At 35.6% G+C, this 21,723-nt stretch overlaps 1 protein-coding gene across 4 annotated transcripts in view; it reads right to left on the reverse strand.

Moving 5' to 3' along the window:
* The window catches only part of LOC120525865 (solute carrier family 45 member 3), a 55,003-nt gene extending 35,065 nt beyond the window's left edge, over positions 1–19,938 (reverse strand). The window contains exons 1-4 of one of the 4 annotated variants that reach the window (XM_039748511.1): positions 19,273–19,938; positions 17,993–18,031; positions 10,791–11,184; positions 8,294–8,364 (exon numbers count right to left, since the gene is read on the reverse strand). The gene's annotated coding sequence lies outside the window, so the exon portion shown is untranslated. The remainder of the gene's footprint in view (positions 1–8,293; positions 8,365–10,790; positions 11,185–17,992; positions 18,032–19,272) is intronic. The other 3 variants (XM_039748512.1, XM_039748510.1, XM_039748513.1) reach the window with 3 other exon arrangements.
* Positions 19,939–21,723: the final 1,785 nt, after the last annotated feature.

Consider the following 21,723-nt stretch of genomic DNA (forward strand, 5'->3'; position numbering starts at 1 on the left):
ATAATAAGAATAAACATGAAAGAAACATTTTTAAACAAAATGACATATACTACTTTAGAGATTATTATATATAGAGGCGCCATCTTAAATAATTTGTAAGGTGTCAGAAAGATATTGGATGTATGCAAAATGCAATATATATATATTTTTTTGTACCAAATTCAGTAAAATTATTATTGCTAATGCCTGTCAAAATAGGTTATTTTAGATACAAACATTTTTACAGTCAATTCAATAAATCTTCATTTATAATGAATGCATATATGAATGTGTATGAAACAAAATCTCAAAGTAATAAGTAATAAGTGAGCATAATGGTAAATGAGTGACAAATGAAAAGTGACAAATGATGCATGATGTGCAGAAATATTGATGTTTAAAGACAGAAGAAGTAAAAAAAAGATAATCTCTACAATGGACATTGTAAGCACACCATTCATACATTTCACTACACAGTATATGTGTTTCTGTATACACCTTATATCATATACAATACATATATTCTTTGAACCATTGTATCTCTAAACTTCTGTTCTAGCTTACCGGGCTGGGAACAACCTTTGCCTTTTTTCTCTTGCCTGATGCACTGATGTAGCCCTTGTTTAACTCTAACAGATTTACCTTCCTGTGAACCACCATGTTTTCTTTTAAAACCTACATCACTATTTTTTGTTCCTCTCTAAGTTCTCTGCCTTCCTTTCTCCTATATCTCTAACCTTCTTTACTATTTTCTTTCAGTAAGAATAACGTTTACCTTTTTTCCTAAAGGCAAATGTGATCCTTTACACATTATCATTATCTATTTAAATATCCTCAGAATTCTTTCTTTTCTGTAAGCATGTAGTTTCATCCATTTAAACCCTAAACAGTTATCTGTGGTCAAGAGAATATGCTCTTTGAGAATACTCTGCAGCCATGTGTATGTATTAGGAAAAAACAGGTTTCTGTTACATCATTATAAATATGTTGCTGGCTCTCCAGGCTGGATTTAGTGACACAACAGAATAAGTGTTTTTTTTTATTTTGACTTATGGGTCACATTCAAGAAGTCTGAGTCCTGTAATGACTTGACACCATGAACCAAATACACTTTTGTATACAACATCTTCTACAGGTGCCGATAAATATAATGCAGTGACCTGAAAAGTCACAAGATTTCTTCAATTATCAGGTTACTTTGAGATGTACTGCCATCAAAGCTTATTATATATTTGTAGAGGAAAGCCCCAAGGAGCCCACATTGTTTTCCCTGCAATAGAACTAACGTATTTGAAACCTTTATATACTGTAGGAAACTCTCAAGACAATAAAAATCAACTTTTACTTTGTGTTATTAATCAGTACCGAGAGTATTGAGCATAGAGGAACAATGCGATTTTCAGGGTAAAGCCCTAAGTACAAATCCCATTTCTGTTTCACTACTTGATTGTTAGCAATTCACTCAACCTGCTTATGCTTTAAATATAAGAATATATAATAATGCAAACTGCACTGCAAAGCTTATATAATGAACTTTAAATTTATTATTATTTATATAATAAACTTTAAGCTCAAGCTTCCTTACAACCCCTCCCTGGATGAACAGTTTATTATAGTGGATAGAAACATAATTGTTTTGGAACATTAAAGCAATTTGGATGAGACCATTCATTCCAAAAAGGTCATTAATCCTATTGACACAGAAGTGTATATATATATATATATATATATATATATATATATATATATATATATATATATATATATATATATATATATATATATATATATATATATATATATATATATATATTTTAATTGACCAGGGCCTCATGTATAACGCCGTGCGTAGAACTCGCACTATAACATGGCGTAAGCACAAAAGCGAAATGTGCTTACGCACAGAAAAATCCAGATGCAGGAATCTGTGCGTACTCCAACTTCCACGTTCTTTCGTTACATAAATCCCGATCAGCGTGAAAACTAACGCTCGTGCACGCGCATTTTGTAACGCCCCAAATCCTCCCAGAATTACGCCTATTTGAATATGCAAATCAATATAAATCGCCCTTAAGCGCAGCCTTCTGTGAAAAGACAATGGGAAAAGCACGGGAAAATATAAGAATTTCAGCGAATACCAAGTGGAGGCAAAGGAAAAACATACTATTTGTTCAAATAAACCGTGGTATAATCAACAAAAGGAAGTTGATCGAGTGACATAGCGTGTTGGAGAAACTTGAAAGCTCACATTCACAAAATCGCACAGTGCCGGAAATAAAAAAGAAGTCACATATCAAAGTTGCCGTGAAAAGCCGAGTTGTAAGCCCACTGTCTGAGTGTCATATGAAAGCTTATTAGGGTACAGAGAAAAAAGGCACACGGTGGGGAAAAAGCACGAAATGTCAACTTTAATCTCGAATTTTCCACTTTAATCACATAGTTTATTTTGTCATTTAGTAGAACATTATAAACTTCATCTTAAAATCGTTTAATTAACCAGTTTCTCAAAATTACATCATAATTAAAGTAGCACGTTAAATGCTTTGTTTTGTATTTGATCTTCTACTCGTATGTGATCTATGTGTGTGAATCACTACTTGCTTCTTAAACTGGCTCTCTTCCTCCAACTGGACACAGAGTCCATTACATTTGTGATATTACAGCTCTCTGAATAACTAAAATACTGAGATGTATACGTGATGTCATTTTCATGATGATAGGAGCTAAAGCACATTATTAAACATGTGTTTCATGAGCCTCGTGCTCATGACAAGCATTTATCTTTTGTCGAAATTTGTCGCTGCGTTTTTAGCTGTGTTGTTATTTTCTCTTTCTGTTTTATATTCAATATATATTGGCGTGCCGCCCAAGAGTCCTTGCTTTTCTTTCCCCAAGTAACTGATCGCCACACAATCAGCTCTGTAATAGAAGTTAAGCCATCTGTAAGCTTAGCGCCGATTCTTCAAAACGTTTAAAGAACATTGAAATATCTTCGTAGTACATGTTTAATTATTCTATCCTATACGACACTCCCAGTGAAGAATATAGATTATTTAAATGAAGTTAAAGTTTTATGTGTATAATTTAACAAACATATTTTGCTGCATTTCACCTTAAAAATGATATCGTCATCATATGTAAATACACGCTTTATAAAGTGGCCCAGGTTGTGAGATATTATAACTGTAGTGCAAGTTTACAGTGGGGTGATTGTACTTATAAGTACAAACCGTTCTACAAGGTGCAATTGATTGAGTGCATTTAAAGTTCTTGGGATTAAACTGTTTCTGAACCGCGAGGTCCGTACAGGAAAGGCTTTAAAACATTTTGCAGTGGCTGGGGTAGCGTGTCCTTAAAGCTGTATACCGATAATTCTCTTTCCGATCAGCTGCTGCTGTGATTCACACTCAGATACAGTGATATAAATACTCCGAGTCGTGCAGTGAGAGTAATATGGAAAAAGATGATCCGCTGTGGCAACTCCTAACGGGAGGAGCTGAAAGAAGAAGAAGAAGAAGTGAGAGTAACAACGCTAAAGCAGTTATGGTATTTGGAATACTATGGCTGTTCCCTGGACCATTATATTGTTACAAGTTAATTACAATCAGATGCATTACACTAATAAACAATATGCGGTTAGTTTCTGTGTATTTATAAAGCCGCGTCATGAAAATAATGAGTAATCACACAAGAACAGTACCATTGCTTTGACGCTGGGTGCCGCCAGTTTGCAAAACCGAGCGGAGAACTTGCGTACGACAAGGCATGAGGTACCGTGGAAAAGTGCGTGGCTTTACGCCAAGTGTAGGTTTTATACATCGCGATTTGAACGTGGAAAAGTTCTTACGCAACATTTCTGTGCGTACGCACCGTTTATACATGAGGCCCCAGGTGATCTTCTATAAACTGCTAATTTGGTTAGCTATATTACTTATATCTAACTTTACTCCTCAGAACAGGTTTGCTTCTAGGTGGGTATTAAGAATGTATGGTTCGTATGGAGATGCCTTGTAATGTTTCAAGTATTTTGAGATAGCAATAAAAACAGATCTATCAACTTTTGAAATAACAATCTGGGGAAAACAATTCTCTCCACAACTATAACACTTTGTTATTGCTTCCTCATAATCCATGATTCCAGCTATATTAATGAAGATAATTACCATGCTAACAGTAGTTTATAAGAATGTCAGCAAGAACATTAATATAAGATCTGAATAAAAACAGGAATGGAGGAAATATTATTTGTATTATGGTAAAGCAAACAATGAAAATGTCACTTCTGTAACAATAATCATTCATGTCCTTTACTAATTACAAGGTGCCAAACTCTTATATTTCCATTTACCATGAAAAGCAACAAGACAGGGCAGGAAATAAGGTCCTGGCATTGAAGTACCAGTGCTACAGGTTAAAGTGTCACCTATGTGTCACTCTATCACTTGGTGAAAGCTTGATCTTGTGCTGGAACTGTGAAACTATGACTTCTTTGGAGGTATTTTATATTTTCCAATTAAAGTGCTTACAGCAGCAAAAGAAACAATATAAAGAACAGTAATTAATTACAGTTCCCATCGAGGCTGAATAGAACAATGGGCAGTACATCAGTTAGAAGATGGATAGATGGATGGATGGATGGATGGATGGATGGATGGATGGACAGAAGCATATGATTGGCATATGTTACAAATGAATATGAACTCAACATGCAAAGTCATTTTCCAACAAGAAACATAATGATTAATAACAAATTGTATCAGTGCATATATAACAACGTCATAAGCAATACTTCTATACTTTGTATACAAGAACAATTAGAAAAATTACACAAAAAGTATATATACCAAATGACAACACACTCTCCACTGTAAAGACAGCTCATAGTTTAAAGGCAAAAATACCCATGGGAAACAAAATGACAAAATGTGTGTGTTTCTTTCTTAAGGCAAAATTCCTTACCAAACAGGTTCTTTCATCCCCTAATCAAGAGTTAGTATCATCTAAGTTAATGGTCTTTCCACCACCATTTACTCACAGAATCACCCCAGGCAAGAACCATTAGTGCTCTCAATGTTAAAATATGGAAATATTTGCATTTTACATGTATTGTTTGTAATCCTTTTCATTAAAAACAATAGTAAAAGAAATAAATGACAATGTTATGCATGACTCATATTTAGGTTAAGGGCATTTCAAATGGATGGATGTAGTGAGAAGTAAAGCAAAATGACACCTTTTTTTTACATCTTGCCTGAAGAAGGGGCCTGAGTTGCCTTGCAAGCTTGCATATTGTAATCTTTTTAGTTAGCCAATAAAAGGGGTTATTTTGCTAGACTTTTCACTATATTCATAATGGCTAACATGGTAAACACCCCAGTACTACAAATGGATGGATGAAAGGTAAATAATGTATCCTTACTGGGCAATTTAATCAGTGGAGCATACTGTGTTAATACTTAGAACAGTGTTCCAAAAAAAAAAAAAAACCAACAGAGTTTGAACTGAGTTTTGTAATGGGCCTTCACAAAGCAGAATGATCTTCAAATCAAATTGAGTAAGAGGTTGGACAGTAGGTGTCCATAGTGCATCAGTGTTGGCAGTGATGGAAAGGAAAGGGAAACCACAGTCTGAGACATGGTGCTACATACTTTGTGCTTATGACCATGTTCTTATCACATTCAGCTTTTTCTTCCATTCTTTTAACTTTACATTAGTATCATGATTTATTCCGAAGAGTCTTTAAAAATTGTATGGTGTACTCAGACCTTTCTGAACTTCTTCAAATAGAAAACCTAAATATGCTTTTATTCCTCCTAATTCCCTATACATCTACCGCTACATCTATAGCATGTGTGTGTGATAATTCTATGCTTACAAACACACCTTAATCGATAACAACAAAACTGCTAGTATATACAGTATAATCACAATTTGCTTGAAGGAATGCTTACTTGCTGTATATTGTACCAATATCTAAGAATTATAGCCAGCCTTTTGCCTAAGCAGGATACAAAGAATTGTTCAGGGTTATAACCTTATAATGTATACAAACTTTAGAATAGAATAAAAGAATGTTCTTAAAGATATAAAGAATAAGTATATATCTATTGTATTAAACTACCGGTATATAAAAAAGAATGACAATTTAATATGAGTCTGCAACATCTTCTAAAAAGACTATTATGTAATTTCTCAGTCTGAACATTTTACAAGAGCTCATGTGTTAATATTAAATGAAGCATCTTTCTGGGTTTCCCTTGCAGAGCTTCCACTGATACACAGCTGGAAAATGAAAGAGCAAAGGTTTGATACTTTGTGAGAAAGCAGAAAGAAGTATGATCTTGGGTCTGTCATATGACTCTGAAAAAATAATTACAATTTGAATTTCACTCAACAGCTGCAGCTGTTATAAAACAAGTAGGAAACATAATCTGCTTTTACGATGAGTCAACTGAAATCTGCATCATAGACATGTGCACACAGACATTGGATACCTAGCTGAATAAAAATGTGTTTCCACAGCTTGAAGAAGTAATCCATCGTGTGCAGGAAAAGCAGATGCACAGCTGTAACCATGGCAACTACCTCTATGCTAATATGGACCTTTTTTCTGTCTTTAGATAGATAATCCGTTGACCATATAATGTCACACAACAGCATGTACTTTCCCAGTGCTTTGTGCCTCCACTCTTCAAAAAACTTTGTAATAGTGCTCACTATTAAAACACTTCATGACAGTGCTTGGTACAATGTAAAATACAAGGATCATGTTATATTACCTGAAAAGTAAGCAATAATAGGCTGATTTCTTTGTAAAACACTCTCTGATTGTGCTTCCTGTAAAATGGTTTAAATAAATTAACAATGAGTTAAATTATTTGTAATACCTGTCACAATAAAAGCAGTTTATGCTAACTTGTGTGAAAGGAACTAAATCAGATTTATTAACCTTTTGATTGGGACAAAAGAGATAACACTATTCTTGCTTTGACATATATTTTATACAATAATAAATGTCTGAATGATTTCTCTAAGTGCTTACTTTGAAAAACATTACTGTATTTAAATAAATGTCATATGACTGATTGCAATTCAAAAGATTTTCTGGCTATGCATACCATGAAAGGCATTATTTAAAATAAGATGGAGTGATTGCACTTGTGGGTATACTGTATACTATAAGAAATGCACTATGTTAAATAATAACTGTTTTATTGTTTTGCAAGAATTCCGTTTCAAAGAACTACATGACATAGCATAATATGAAATTCACTCTTTAAAAGCACTTAATGAATGTTACTCCCATAAAATAGTTTATAAGATAGTGATGTGTTAATTTTGTTGGAAAGAGTTAAGTGATAGTACTCTCTGTGAAATAATATGATAGACAATCTGATTGGATTATTCTTTATTTTAAATTCCATCTAAATAAATTGGGACTTTCTTTACCAAATTTATAGAAGACATTAGTAAGGTGTAAATGGGGAAAAGAATGGTAAAGTTAAGTTGCTAACATTAGTATAATTGTTGAAAGTACATCTAAGTTACTAGGCTTACAAGAAACATTTGAAATGAGTATTTCATAATATCTTTTCACAAAATTTTAAGTTCTCTGTACAGGAAAAGTACCTATCATAAAAGATACCATTCAAACTTACACTGCAAAAAATAAAATCTAAGCAAGTGAAAAGTACTTACATCATGATGTTAAATCTTTTTTTTATTATTGTAAGAATTATTGACTTGTCAAAAAACTTGTATTTACAATTATTTAGCATGTTTTTAGAAATCTTGTCAAGTAAATTCTGCTTACCCCATTGGCAGATTTTTTTGCTAAATAAAAGCAAAACAACTCTCATTTAAAGTTTTTTTGTCTAGTTTTTGCATATGCATTTTTTGCAGTGTACATGCACTATATGGTTGAATCCTCATTATCTCAAAAGTACTTGCTTGACTGGAAACTTCTCAAACATTTGTATCTTTATGATCAAACTTCAGAGGATTGTCTTTCATTAAAATACACTGTTAACATTGAGATGTTAATATTTATTCAATAATATTTGCTTATCAAAAGATAGTCCTTTGAAAGAACTATTTGCATGCATAACTAATATTTTTAGATATGGAGGACAGTAAGATTTCTGTCTAGTTTTTTTTAGCATAACCTGCTGGGCATCTTCAATTATTTAGTCCCAAATGCATGAACAATTTATGATTAAATCCAACTGCACAATGCTTATGGTGGCATGGTGGTGCAGTGGTAACACTACTGTCTTATGACAGGGAGACTGGGGTTTACAGACTGTGTACTCACTTTGTGGAGTTTGTATGTTCACCATGTGTCCATATGGGTTTCCTTCTGGTGCTCCAGTCTCCTCCAAAATCCTAAAAACATGCAGGTTAGATAAATCTGACATTGTTAATTTAGCGTGTGTGTGTTTGTTCACCCTGTCCAGGTATTGTGCCCTATGCATACTGGGATAGGCTCCAGCTTCCCTACGACCTCGCCCTGGATGAGTGGTTTATGAAAATGGATAGAAACTAATTTTTTCTTTTGGACCATTAAAACAATTTTCATGAGGTCATTCATCCCAAAAACTTGTCAATCCTATACACATAGCTCCTCAAAAAGATGATATCAAGTCAAGTTCTAAACTAAGTCCAAGTCCTAAAGTATTATGATTTTGCAGTTCAAAATTATTTCATGATCCAATACTTTGTCAGAAAAGTTTGGCATGTGTTTGAAGGCTAACCACACCAATGTTAACACCAGTGTGTTAACTTTGATTAACTTTTAAACAGAAAGTTTGTTTTTTTTTTTGCTTTTTTAAAGTTAGCGGAAACAGAGGGGTAGAAATGTTTGCCATCTTCGACACGAACCATTAATTTTGTTCAGTATTTCTTAAGACTAAAAATTGACATAACCTCTTTTCTTTACCCATTCATTACCAAAGTCTCTTAATCCAGTTTCAGGTCATGGAGACTGGAGCCTACATCAGTAGCAACAAATGCAAGTTGAGGGAATTCCAATCAACCACTAGACACAAGCCTATATGCACTTAATTGGTGTTGATTTTCTTAGCACACACACACATCTTTGAAATGCAGAAAGAAAACTCTGCAAGAAAAGAAACGAAAAACATGTAGACGTGTGCAGAAGAAGCAAACTTTATGCAGCTAATACCTGGACAAGGATGCAGACCAAGGACTCTGGAACACTGAAGCAGCAATACTAATCACTACACCACTTTTCTGCCTCCATTCTTTAACATTATTTAATTATTTAACAGTGCTGTCTGCCAACAATTTGCTTTACATAAACTTTAAATCTATTAGAGGGATATTAGACAGATTTACATCAGGGAGGGCAGAATATGAGAATATTAAAAACAGTCCTGCCTATTTGCAGAAATCTGAGGATGTTATTAATGAAGAAGATATATAGTATATATTATATTTTTAAGTATTTTGGCAATTCTTGGTTTCTTTGGAAGTATATGAATATGAAATCACTAACAGCACTTTGCTTAGCACTCCAATTTTTATATTTTTTACCTAAAGAAAGGTTAAATCACTTCATGCTCCGTCTGTTACCAGCATCTGACCTTTAATAACAGCATGGCTGATATACTTTTTTTTATTTTTGAAACCCTTTGTGGCAAATGGGGTACAATAACTTTAACTCACGAATTACAGTTGGGATTCTATTAAATTTGTTCCAAGTTATGTACAGTAAAATGGTGCAGATTGATCAAAGATACAGAGATATGGTTAATCAAACAAAAAGCAGTAGTAAAATAAGGAAACAGAGTAATAAGATCAGATGAGAGCAATGAGGAAAGGAAGAAAACAGCTTAAATTATGGATATTGTCAATAAATTAAAAAAGACTAATCAAGGAGATATAGCCATCAAAAGAGCATAAGATCTAAGTCATGAGAAGTCAAAAGAAGAAGAACAGGAAAGGTGAACCACGAGACAGCACTGACAAAGTAAAAAGTGGTTACTGAAATACTGTGGCTATTAAGCTTGATCAGTTTGCAGCGATTCCACAATAATTTTTATTTCCAGGCAGTTGCAAACAATAGGATGGACTATAAGCAGAGTCAAAGGTAGGGCATGACATCACTGTTATTTATTTAAAAAGGAAAATATTGAAAATAAAGAATGCTACTAATGAAAAAGTGTAATTATTACTTTACATGGTCAGTCACTGAGAGCCACTGCAGGAATTTTGGGTGGAGACCAATTGTTTGAAAGATAATTACTATTGGAATGCTTGGAAATGTAAATAAAAGTGTCATCTGTAGATGATAGTCAGATGAGACAAGAAAGTGTTGAATATTTTAGAGGTTGTTCATGAGGACAATATAGATATTAGTTAACTAATCAGTCTCTGAGGGTCACTAATAGAGGAGGAGAAGAAAACAATCCACTAACAAAGGTATTCTTAGCACTGAAGTGTTGGGAAAGGGCTGCATATCTCCAAAATTAGGAAAAAGAAAGAAACCTGACGATGGTAAATGCTGAAAATGTGCATGAGATTACAAAACATATCATGGAATTATATTTACTATGGTGAATCATCTGTTAATGTATTCCTACTGGCCATTTGTGGCTCCCTAAAGGTTTCTCCTATGCTCCAAAAAGCAAAATGTCACACTGCAGGTCACCGTAGAAGTGGTAACTACATTATAAATGGGATGAGGTGTTAAAGAATATTTACTTGGAGGACAGAAATGCTGGCTGAATAAATGAGTTATTTTTAGCATTAAAGCAAAACACTACTAAAAGTATGAATTTAAAACTCACCAAAGTGCCTTTTTCCAGTCATTTCTTTTTCTGCATTTATTGAGCTTCTTATATATTTAGCCTTTTGTGATTGTTCTGCTCAGATTTGCACAATGTTCCCTGCTCAGAGCTTCTCCCTTCATTAATGATTGCAGACCATCTGTTGCTTCAAGTACCTGCACCCTTCCCGGGAAGCTGATAGGTTTGGACTTTTGTTTGCTTTTGGCTCTCTCACCTTTGTTTGTTGAAAAACAGTGTTCCAGGTAAATTGAATGATTTTTTAATTGAAGTTGTGGACTTCATAAGATGCAGAAGCAAATAAATTCCTCTGTTGGCTGGCAAAGAGCATCACCAGAGGCAGTGAGGGGGAGATTTGCTGATCTTACATCTCAGGAAGAGCTTGACAGACTGAAACCTAGATGAGTATAAAGAAAGAAAAATTATTGATATGTATTGTGTATTCAATTTGGGCTAATATTTGTACTGTTCAGAATAGGTTACCATGCCTCAGAGGATTGATAACAGTTTGTAGAGTATCTTGGTAAAATTTTTGCTAAATATTATTCTAAACAACAATATTTCCAAACCCACTTAATATAACTTAGTGTCACAAGGGGAGCAGAAGCTTATCCTGGCACCATTGAGTACAACGAAGGAACCATCCCTAGATGTGACACCAGTTTATCACATTGCCTACAGTCAATTTAGAATGAACTTACAAATTTGTGAGGATGTGGGAGGACAGTTATGGTACTTGGACAAAAACACACACAGACAAAGGAGGAATGTCCAGAGGCTTTATACACAACAATTAGACACAGGATTCACACAAGACATGACAGCAATCTTACCATTGTTTTACCCAATCTAAAAAAAACACCCCCTGCTTAAATGTGCCGCTGTGTCATAAAGTGCCTTATCAAGACAAATAGTGAGATGCTGGGTGCACGCCTGTGGCTGGTCCTACTGATTTGAATTCACCTGGTTGATATGTCCTGTGTACAAATTAAATATGAAGCAAAGGTTGAAATATAAAAACATGGAGTTGCCAAACAATTTCACGCTCAAAATACTGAAGGGTAAAGTTAGGGAGAAGCAGATCTTCAAATGTCGGTATGATTTTTTTCTCCATATACTCTGTCCTTCCAGACACATTTTAGGTTGTTTGACGGCTTTAAACTGGCCCTAGTGCTTGTGCCCACTGATGGACTTGGACCATGTACAAAGTTCTTCTTTGCTTTGTGCACAGTGCTTTAATCATAGGGTCAAGCTTCCCATGACCATGAATTAAACTAAGCAGATATGAAAACGTGTTTGCATGCATTTAGAGTGTAGATATTGTTGTGCATTTTGGTAAAACAAGCTCACAATTTACTATATTCTAAGACAGAAAACTTTGAAAAATAAATACACGCATGAATATTTCCACAAAGCACTCAATATCACCAAGTTACAGCAGATACGAAAAATGGTGATGTCTTGTGAGTCTGTTAAGTAAAGAGGTTTACCCAAGATTGAATTCTTGATCCATATTCACCATCCCAAGTAAAATTATCTTTATATCACTCATACACAAGTTTATTTTTCAAATAAAGTATTTTATTATATAGCACCTTATATAGTGAAAATTATATCAAGCACACAGACTTTCAGCTCTTCGTGCTATTGTAACAGCCTTTTAGAAATCGATGACTTTAGGATATTAAACAGTATATCCAATCAATTTGGAAATTAATTCAGCAGATGAGACTATTTTTAAGAATAAAGGACTTTGATTAAAAAATCAAAAATTTAAACCAAACTTTTCAAAAACAGCTGAATAATTACTCACACTCACAAAAGCGGAGAAAAGTAATTCACATTAAAGTTTAACACAATATGTTAATTGGATTAAATTTTGGCCAATTTGGTTTGCTCACATCAATGATGCCTAGAAGTGCTACTATACTTCCTGATTGTGTGTAATGACCCTTGGGTCCAAAATAATCTGCAGCCAGTATTAAAAGGGGAAAGTTTTCTCTTTTCCATATCAGCCTACTTTAAACCTTACCAGTATCTCTATCAATATCTTAGCTATTTTGGTGCACTTTGTTTAAAGTTTGAATACTCTGCTTTATTTCCTCTAAAATACTAATTTTTCAGTGATCTTAAACTTGCTACAAATTACATTGCCTTAACATGGTGTTCATAGTTTATCAAATATCAGCAATGCATTGCTCAAAAACATCGGTAGTTAAAAAAAAAATAAAAACCTACTCCTTTCCCTGTTCAGGTCTAGGGTCTTCTTTAAGAGTTATTCCTTCATGTTCATTGAAGACAAAATGAAGAAGTATATTTTACTATTAGTCTTCAAGACAGGAAATAAGAAAGCAGCAGATGACCCATATACCAAAGCCAGTGAACTTCCCCTTTAAAGCTGAGATCACAAATTCAGCCCTCACCATAACAGTTAACTTTCTCATTCAGCTAGTTTCTATGAACAGTTAACTATCTGTTAAATGAGACATCTTGTTCCTCTATTTCCTTGTACAGTCAGAAATATAAAACTAATTACACAGCTGAATCAGTGGCATTCGCACCTGTGGGTGTTCAGCCTGAAAATACTATTTTAAAAAGAGTTAGACTGAGGAAATCCTTAAAACTATATAGGCAGAAAAGAAAAGCAAAAATAATGTACACTTGTGAATCAAACACAACTTGTTTGCTATTTTTTTTACCAACAGATTAAATGGGCAAATAATGATATTATAACTGAACAAGAACTTAATAAATTACACTTTGATTTAGGAACTGGTTGGAATGAAAAAAGCAAGCAGTAGAGTTCCCTGAGAACTTTGTCAGAATCACTTGGTCACAGATATCAAAAATATTAAAGGATGCCAATAAATAAACTTAAAATAAATATAAGCATTATGACATATTTCACAAGGGAATCTAAACTAATGTAAACAATTTCATTTCCAGTGTTATTTAAAATTGTACTAAAAGCAGCTAAGAATCTGACTGCATAAATAGATGTTCATTATTTATAAAACGCATTGAATGTTGCGTAGTGTAGTGTACAGGTGAAATTGACTTGCAATGAGTCTGTGTCAGATGAACAAGCTCAGATTTCAGTGAGAATTCAGTACGCTTGTTGTGAGGAGGAAATTTAAGCAAACACGAGACTCTCAGTCTGGATGCATTTTAATCCCTTCACGTGTCCAAAATTCTAAAACCAGACACAAAATCAAAAAAAAAAATGGCTCTTACTATCTTAAGTTTAGGGTATTCACAGAGCACATGAGCAATCAGACTTTACTAGCAAAACAAAGCTTAACTCAGTGGTACATTAAGCACTGCTGATGTTTACTAAGCAAGATTTCCTCACTCTTACTGTTATCATAGTGAATACTAGTATAATTTCACTGAAATAATATAAACCAATACTCTAAATCAGGTTGGGCACTGTTGCCTCACAGTTTTTGAGTGATGGACTCAAAACCCCAGTTGGTCACTGCTTTTGAAAAGTTTTCACATTTTCCCTGTGTGTGTCTGTGAGATTTTCTTCTGGCACTGTAAGAATGTTGAGCAAGAGTATGCTCTGCTTTGCCCTATGTATAGTCAAAATAGACTCTGGCCCATAAATATATACTGTATATACAGTATATTTTATTTGTCTCCCAAGGGGAGATTTGGCATTTTACAGAAAATAGATAGATAGATAGATAGATAGATAGATAGATAGATAGATAGATAGATAGATAGATAGATAAACATACACTCATACTTTAGTCTGAACACACACCGGATTACTATAAAGCAAGAATTCTAGATTGGACACCAGTCCATCACATAACACAGTCACGCATATTCGTGAACTATCAAACACAGAGGCAATTTTGATTTACCGATCAACACGACTCAGTGACATTTCTCTATGGGAGGTAATTCAGAAAAGTACAACAAATTCAGCAGATAATCTGCAAGAATAAATAAACTACTTCATGATAATTCTGATGAAAAGAAAGAAAGAAAGAAAGAAAGAAAGAAAGAAAGAAAGAAAGAAAGAAAGAAAGAAAGAAAGAAAGAAAGAAAGTGTAGGATTTTACCTGGGGATATAACAGGATAGTATGACAATATCGGTTTGCTTTCTTTGTATCTCTGTACTCATGTTTCCATTGTTTATGCATGCCTTGGCCTGATTTGGACTGTATATTCTGATGTAGTTTAACTTCTCCACTTATCTGACCACTTATTGCTGGTGATAGATTTAGGCTGATGTTTAGACATGGATGAGGTTCTTTGTCTCTTTTTCTATATATTGTGATGACTTCTTTGGCTGGCAAGAGCTTATTTGCAAACTACAGCCTACACAATTTGCAAAGAGTGCTGTGATTAACAAAGAACATATAGTGAATAAATTTGTTTCAGGTGAAAAACACCTTGTTAATTATATATATTACAGGAGAAAGGTCAAACTCATTGAAGCTAACAGAAAGTCACAAATATTTAAATATACTAAGAACTGGAAGGTGAAGCCACAGTGGACACATGATCTGCAAAACTAGACAATCAAAGATTGAAAGATTACAAAGGTTTATCCTGGTGTGACAATTTTTAATTTCTAATGCAGTATTAAGATAATGAGATCATAGTTTAGCATAAGCAACACAAATCCATGGATCCATCCTGCCTTGCCTCAATAGTACATTCTCGTGGTTGTAATTTAATGTAGTGAGGCATGCTTTTTGGCACACATTACAAGGGTAAAATGTAATCATATCTTTGAAGGCAAAGTTACACAGTATTTAATACAGTGTCCAATGTTGCAACAGAAATTGTCCAGTGTGAATAGTGTTTAAGTGATATCAATGTAAATGTAAATAAATGTATTGTTAAATAATGTTGGTCAATAGTAGGGTATAATAAATAGAATTGGGGGAAAAGGACTTTCTATGAAAGTATGTACCATAGACAAATAATATCAAGATATATGAGAAAAATGACGAAACACTAGAACGAAGTGAGTTTTTGGTCCCTGATATATCTCTTGAGGGAAATTACAGTATGCAGGGTCTCTGACTTGACTAAGGTCTTTTTTTAGTAATGTGAGACTTTCTATTGTGCCTGGCATGGAAACAACTGTACAGATAATAACTATCAATTAGTACACTTTCTTAATGAGATGTTTCTGTCCAGAGTAATTAATGGAAAACAATATGTTAAAAAATTAGAAGGTGATTGAAGAAACATTAACAGAATATTTGAAGGATTCACAGAAATGAGTCAGGTGGTTAGTAAGTTGAACAGCAAGTGCATCAACTTACCTGAAAATGTGCCACTTACACAGATAATATACAAAATCTAAAATATGAGGAAATAAAAAATTCTTCTACTGCCAAAGAAAGTAAGATATTAGCATAGCCAGGTTTAACCCATATGTTGCTCATAGATTCTACTAATGATGACAAAGGCTGTTAAAGGAGCAGATACTGAGAGTGGGAACCAGCTTTTTTCAGTCCTACATGAGAAATTCATTAAAAGTATGCTTAATGCATTGAGGTCTTAAATGTAGGAAATGGAGGAAATACAGGAACATTATGTTTATCATTTGCTAAGTGTGTATTAGCCCAACATCTTCCCATATTATAAAGATAATCAGTTTAGGATAACTGGTGACTCTTACATGGCTTGTGAGTAGTTCAGACTAAGTTGCATCAGCCTGGGAATGGCATAAGCAAATAGTCACTAACAGTACAATCTGGCATTCCATTATCATAACAGTTTCAGCGCAAGGTGCATAGGAGCCTGGGCAAGTCTGCCACAGTCCTACGTTTGCCAGCAAGGGCAGCTAAGGTGAGATGTCCTTCTAAGGATAACAAGAACAAAGTACAGTAGATTTGGGAAATATTCAGCCTCCCTTCATTTTTTCACATTTTGATATGTGTCAACCTTTTTTGCAAATTTATTACAAATAAAAAACCTGAAATACTACATTGAAATAAGTATTCAAACCCTACACCCAGTATTCAGTGGAAGAACCTTGGGCAGTAATTATAGACTGAAGTCTTCTTGGGTCTGACTCTACACGTTTCATACACTTGTATTAGGGTATTTTCTGCCATTCTTCTCTGCTGATTTTATCAGGCTCTGTCATGTTAAATGGAGATTTTCTTTTCACAGATATTTGATTGGGTTCAAGTCCAGGTTTTGGCTGGGTAACTCAAGGACATTCTCAGTTATCCCTAAGCCACTCCTGTGTTGTCGTTGCTTAGTGCCTTGGGTCATTGTCCTGTTGGAGATGACCTTTCTGCCTATTCTGATGTCCAGAGCGATCTAAAGCTCCATTTCATTAAGGATATCTGTGTAATTTGTTCTGGTCAGCTTTTCCTCAAACCTGTCTACTCTTCCAGACACTGCCACTGTAAAACCACCCCACAGTATGATGCTGCCATCACCATGCTCCACTGCTGGAATGTTATTCCACAGGTGATGAGTGGTGTCTGGTTTCCTCTAGCATTGACACTAATCTAGGTTTCATCAGACCAGAGAATTTGTTTCTTACAGTCTCAAAGCCCTTTATGTGTCTTTCTGCAAAGTCCAATCAAGCTTCCAGGTGTCTTTTACTTAACAGAGATTTCTGCCTGGCCACTTTGTCATAACACCCAGATTGGTGGGGTATGGCAGTGATGGTTGTCCATCTGGGAATTTAAACAGTTTCCACACAGGTTCTCTGGAGCTCAGCCAGAATGAATGAACCCTCCTCCCATGATTGCTAAATTAGGCTACATGGTGAGCTCTAGGAAGAGTCATAGCTGTTTCATAACTTTTTCTATTTAAAGATTATGGAGGCCATTGAGTTCTTGGAGACCTTCAGTGATGCAGTCATTTTTTTTTTGCAGCCTTCCCCAGATCTCTGTCTCCACACAAGCCTGTCTTTGAGCTCTGCGGCTAATCCCTTCAACCTTACAGCTTGGTTTTGCTCAACTGTGGGACCATCTATAGACAAGTGTATGCCTTTCCTAATAACATCCAGTCAATTAAATTTACCAGAGATTAACTCTAAACAAGGTGTAGAAACATCTTAGTGAGGATGAAGGAACGGAAAGAGTCTGAATGCTTGTGTCAGAGTGATTTTGGATTACTCTGAGGCTCTAAATTGTGCTTGTATGAGTTGCTCTAGATGAATGCTTGACAATAACCTGCATTAGAATGGCTCCCTGCCCAGGGTTGGTCCTTACCTGGTGCATGAAGCTGCTACGTTACCTCATTGGAGTGAGCTGGTAATGGAAACAGAAGGTTTGAAAGATGAGTTTGGATGGATTTCAGAGCTGCTAGATTTTTTTGATTTAATATATTTCTAAAGTAAAAACGGTCCAAACCCTGTAACACACCTAGGCAAAAACCACGACTACCAGGAGGGAATGAATTAGCTGTCTTTAAGAAAGAAAGAAAGAAAGAAAGAAAGAAAGAAAGAAAGAAAGAAAGAAACGGACAAAAATTGCTGTAAACTTGCAATCAATCAATTAGGAAAATTCCAGATGCAGTGAGTCATGAACCAAAACAGTGGCTAGATATACAGTGTAAATGCTACATAAACGTGGCAGCAACCACGTGGTTGTTAACAAAATGCCTCAGCTGTGGGTAAGCTACTAGAATACTTCTGAGAAGAAGTGATATTTAAAATAAAGCTCTACAGTCAGATAGAGTATTGGGATGCCGTCCATTATTCTGAAAACGTGTATAAGAAGTTTGAAAAAATGACTGAAAAAATCACATTCCATTAAGGCAGGGTGGTGCTGCACTCGCTGCTGCTGCTGTGAGGTCTCCCAGTCACACTGACCTCGATCTGAGAGAAAAGCTACAGCTTGAAGTTTCTGGGCTAGGAAAGGTGCGGTGACGTCACTACTCGCCTTTCACAACAGGTTCAATCCTTATTTCTACTGCCGTATATACTGTAGTGTTGCATCAAGAAAAAATTATAATTATCATACACCGGCATTCATACCGACTACTTAGTAGGCAAAGTGTTACATGCACTTAATATCATAGTTATTGATTGGAAATTTGGTTAAACAGTATCAATCGCGGTTAAAGAACGTAATCCAATTTCGTAATGGCGTCTTCTCTCAATGAAACTCACATTATAATTATTTTTTTTTACATAACTGGAGCATAATTTGGATTAATTGACCTGTTCTGAGCTATACAAGACTTGAAAACTTTAAAGGCCAGCGCCATCCCCGTTACACTACACTACAGTTACCAAAGGGTGAACAGCACCTTCATTCTTTTTGGCCAGAAAAGAGGAAAATAAAAAGTTACATTGAGGGTTAACTTTAAAAATAGCGAGGATGTACAGTACTGTATAACTAGTTGATAATCTGGAAAAGGAAAAGTAGCAAATAGGAAACTCTGGAGCGCGACGTTGGTGTGAAAAGCGTGACAAATGAAAACATAAACATATAAACAAACAAATATATACATAAATAAATACATCAACTGTTAAAAACAGACTCACAGTTGATAGTCTCCGGATTACAGCTTCTATGAAAGCCGCGCGGTTCTCCAGACGCCGAGTTAAAACTTGACAGGGCACTTCGCCTGGCCCTTTAAGTAAAGAGTCCCGGTCAGCAGAAACGACGACTTAAAAAGTGAGTCAGAGCTGTAGCCTCCTCCGTGACGTATAATTAGGAAAAGGACTGAGTGAGAGGCGCGTATTCGCTAAAGAGCAGGTGAAGGGGTCGATTAGCGGGTGTGTGCATTTTAAAGTGTACTTTAAATTAAATGGCATCTACAGTATAGGACTGGGAGGCAACGCTGGCGCGACTCTTGACGCCCAGCCGCGAACGCGTTGCGGAACGGTCAAAGACCGCGCAGGACAAGTGGGGCTCGCGTTTCACCGCGCGCGTCAATGCGAATGCCGCTGTGCGTGTAAAGGAGATCTTCCACGAGCCGCGGACACCGCCGCCTGGACTGACACTTCTGGAGTCACTCGCGCCGCTTGCCACTCACAATTCTTTCTCTTCTCTGTCCCCTCTCTGTTCTTTTTAGCTTTAACAACAGGGACGGGATGCAGAAAGCAGTAGGTGTATTCGTGTCTTCTTCAATGGGAGGTAAATAAAATGTAGTTGTGCAAGGATGACCCTGCTCCCCGACCCAACCACCTAGCTGCCTGCTTCTCGGCTGCCCATTGCTTTAGTGGCACAAGCTTAAAGTTTAACTGCGGGCTCCTCCCGGCAATAAATGCTAGGGTGGAGCTACCAAAGCAAGGGGCGACAAAAGACTGAACGCCTTTCGAAAGCTGCCACGCTTAAACATCCTGCTCCTCCGCTACTGCTGGCAGCAAACGTGATGGTTTGTGTCTGATGGTTTCTAATTAGGGGCACGGATGCGTTGTGGAACGGTCGTGGTTGTTTTCAGGGAGGGAAGGGGGACAACCTTTTACATCTTAAAAAATTAATTTTTCCATTTAAAAGAAGATTACAGAGATACAGTTTTTAAATACAGAAAATGTTCGTTAAGTTTTTTTTCGTGAATTTATCAATAAGATGGCACAAGTAGCCTTTAGATTGAAATTGAATTCCTGGTAAGAACAGACCACCGCGACCCTAAGATTTGTATTAGGGAAATTCTATGAAAAGGTAACCGGCTTTAACCTGTGATTAGCTGAGCTCTATAAGCACCACTGTGCCAGATGCCATCTCGTGACACGATCCAAGATAAAGTATGAAAATATAACTTTTCTCATTTGTATTTCACATCAGATATGTGTTTTCAGTTATTTGATAAGTGGCCCTTTTGCATGCGTACCCTACTCATCTTGATTGTGCTACTTGTGCTTTTACTGCTTTTAGCACATCGATTGCAGCTTGTTTTCACTTGTTATTAGAACCGAGGTGGTTCGAAGGGCATTGCAAGAGCTATCATGTACAGTATATTAAATAACCTGCATTCTCCAATGTCTTCAGATTAAGGCACCTTATGGAAGTGAAGGTCTGTCATACAATTTGCTATTTGGGGCAGGAAATCCGAAAAGGGAGAAAATAAGTCACGTATCTTAAAATCGTTTTTTATTTCTAAGCGTTCGACTCCTATCAGGAATCATTGTCTGGGGAAAATTATTACACTTAACAGGAATCCAAGGCATGAGGTGGAGTTCGGAGGGTGTTGGTCATAAAATCTTAATAATTATGTACATGATCTTTTTTGAAGCCAGCAAATGCTGAGTTCATGTCTTTAATAGCGTTTTTATTGAATAGCCACGATTCAGCCTTTTAAAGAACCTTACATAGGTTTTCTGTGAAATGCCCATCTAACCATTCATTTTCTAAGCCACATATCCTGTTCAGGTAGCATGGAGCTTGGGCCTGTCCTTCTAACATTGAGGGCAAGCTATGAACCAAACCTAGATGGGATGCCATGTTTGCTATATAAAATTGAGTTGACTGATTGCTGGAGCTCTGTAATATAAAGAATAATTAATTAAATATGGAAATGACACTTTATTATAGTGAATTCAGTTTTAAAGTGATATAGAAGTTAAAGATACACTGTCCTGTTATGCTCAGGATAGTATTTCAGACAATGGACATTACATTTGTACTATATTTTTTATTACTCAACAAAGTGTATGGTAAGACGTGGAAGAGATCAAAACAGTATTTCTTTTTTCTTTATGGACAGTAAATGGCACCAAAAATGTCATTGTTTGGCTTAAAAACACAACACTGAACTGAGGCATAATTTTTAACTTCATGATGCTGTTTTATCTTTCTGCTACCATCGGGTTTAATTTTCGTAGAGGTTAAACATCAATATGCAGGGCCAGCACCACCATTAAGGTAAGTTAGGCATTAGCCTAGAGTGTAGATCATAATGGGGAGAAAAAACCCACCGCACAGGTTAGCTACCAAACATTTTGTTGGCACACTAATAAACTTGGCCTAGGGTGCAAAATAACCTAGCACCA

Source organism: Polypterus senegalus, chromosome 3 (assembly GCF_016835505.1).
Source record: "Polypterus senegalus isolate Bchr_013 chromosome 3, ASM1683550v1, whole genome shotgun sequence".
In the NCBI taxonomy this organism is placed as follows: Eukaryota; Metazoa; Chordata; class Cladistia; order Polypteriformes; family Polypteridae; genus Polypterus; species Polypterus senegalus.